The sequence below is a fragment of the Condylura cristata genome, unplaced genomic scaffold (genome assembly GCF_000260355.1).
Source record: "Condylura cristata isolate star-nosed mole 26May11 unplaced genomic scaffold, ConCri1.0 scaffold00332, whole genome shotgun sequence".
NCBI lineage: Eukaryota > Metazoa > Chordata > Mammalia > Eulipotyphla > Talpidae > Condylura > Condylura cristata.
This window is the reverse complement of record NW_004567433.1, coordinates 2,123-4,022: the sequence shown is the minus strand read 5'-3', so window position 1 is coordinate 4,022 and position 1,900 is coordinate 2,123. Positions and strand designations below refer to the sequence as shown.

General features: G+C 56.1%; 1 pseudogene; it reads right to left on the bottom strand.

The window, feature by feature from the left end:
* Positions 1–1,466, bottom strand: part of LOC101633908 — a 3,265-nt pseudogene extending 1,799 nt beyond the window's left edge.
* Between the last annotated feature and the right edge of the window lie 434 nt (positions 1,467–1,900).

Sequence of the window (1,900 nt, the reverse complement as noted above, 5' to 3'; positions counted from 1 at the left end):
CACGTGACGGGCATTTGCCGATGGATCCACTCAACGGTGGGATGAGATGTCCCAGGAAACACCCTGACCAGATTCTGAGGACGTGAGGTGCAGGCAGGGGAGGGGAGCAGGAGAGGTGGGTGCCAGTGACAGGAGCAGCCAGGGATGGTGGGAAGGGGAGCGGGTTTGCTGTCCTGGGGGACTGCACCTGACCAGGAGGTGGACGGCAACAGGGGGAATCAACTACCTGATGGACACTGGGAGTCTGTGGCCTGAGAGAAAGTGACCAGTGAAAGTGTCGGCTCAATGACAGATGTGACCAGGCTCCTGCCGCCCAGGGACCCTCACGGACGCCCCGCAGGAGTGACCTGGGGCACAGACCAGACACACTCGGGGATCCCGGATCCAGCCAGTGGCCCTGGGCTGTAACAGGGGGTGTGAACTGCTTCCCCCAAATCATGGCATACATGTGACTTTCAATCAGTGTGATTGGCATATAAGGAATAAAAATTGAACCTGTGTCAGTGAACTGTGGGAAATGGGAGTGAGTGTAAGCTCAGTGGAGAGACAGAAAGGGCAAGAGAACATTTCAGTGACAACATTCAGCACAGGCTCCCACCATAGAGACAACATTCGGGGTCTAGGAGGTGAGGAGCAGGAGCTCTCTGAGTGGACACTCACACTCACAGCACAGGGAGATTTGTTGTGAAGAATCTGCATAAGCCCTGGGACAGTGGAAGGGTCCAGGCCCTGCAGAGGTCACACCTGGGACCTTGGGACTCCCATAAAAGTGGGGGTGGGATACTCTCAGGGCGGAGCAGTGGCCCCTGGGGAGCTGAGGCCTTGCAGTGGGAGCCCCAGGCAGGAGGCCCCTGCCCACCCTGTACCTGCTCCTGGCTGTGGTCTGTGCTCTGAGCCTCCTGTGCTCTGCTGTCTTGGGCCCCTGGGTCCTGACCACACCCCAATGGACCTGCCCAAACCCCTCCTGTCCTGCAGGTTTTGTGTCTGGGCTCACACCGGCTCCCATCAATGTGCCTGTCACACAGTAATACACGGCCGTATCCTCGGGCTTCAGGCTGTTCATCTGCAGATACAGCGAGTTCTTGCCGTTGTCTCTGGAGATGGTGAATCGGCCCTTCACAGAGTCCGCGTAGTATGTATCACCACCATTGCTACTGATGCCTGCAACTCACTGTAGCCCCTTTCCTGTGGCCTGGCGGACCCAGCTCATATCGTAACTACTGTAGGTGAATCCTGAGGCTGTGCAGGAAAGTCTCAGAGACCCCCAATGCTGCACCAATTCTCCCCCAGACTCCACCAGCTTCTCCTCACACTGGACACCTGCAAACACAGACACAGCAGTCAGGACACTGGCTCTCAGCCACGCTGGTAACTCTCCTGTCCCCTCCCCTCCTCATGGTCTCCAACTCCCAGCACTGACCCCCTAGAAGAGCCAGGAGGAGCAGCCAGCTCATCCCACACTCCATGGCGAGTGTCTGCATCTATCCTGACCCGAGTGGCCCCTGGATCTCAGCTGGGCTCCTGTGCAGAGCCGCAGGGCCGGCTGGGCTGTTTTCAGTAGCAGGGGACGGTCCTATTTGCATGTGTCCTTCCATATAGCGGGCTCTGACTGGGGGCAGGGACAGAGGTGACAGGTGTTCACCTGGAAGATTGCAGACATAACATTAAATCATCTCACAAATTAGTGACAGAGTGGAGATCACTGAGCAACTGTTACCTGTTGTGACGGGCCCCAGGCCAGGTGCTCACGAATGCACTGTGGGGTCTTACTGCTGAACTCTCTGTATTCTTCAATTCAGTCCTTTCTCACATGTGACATTTGTACTTATTTTCCCCATTTAGGGGCCTTTTTTTACTGGTCATTTCCTCACTTTATAGAGGGTTTCTTTTTGATGTATCT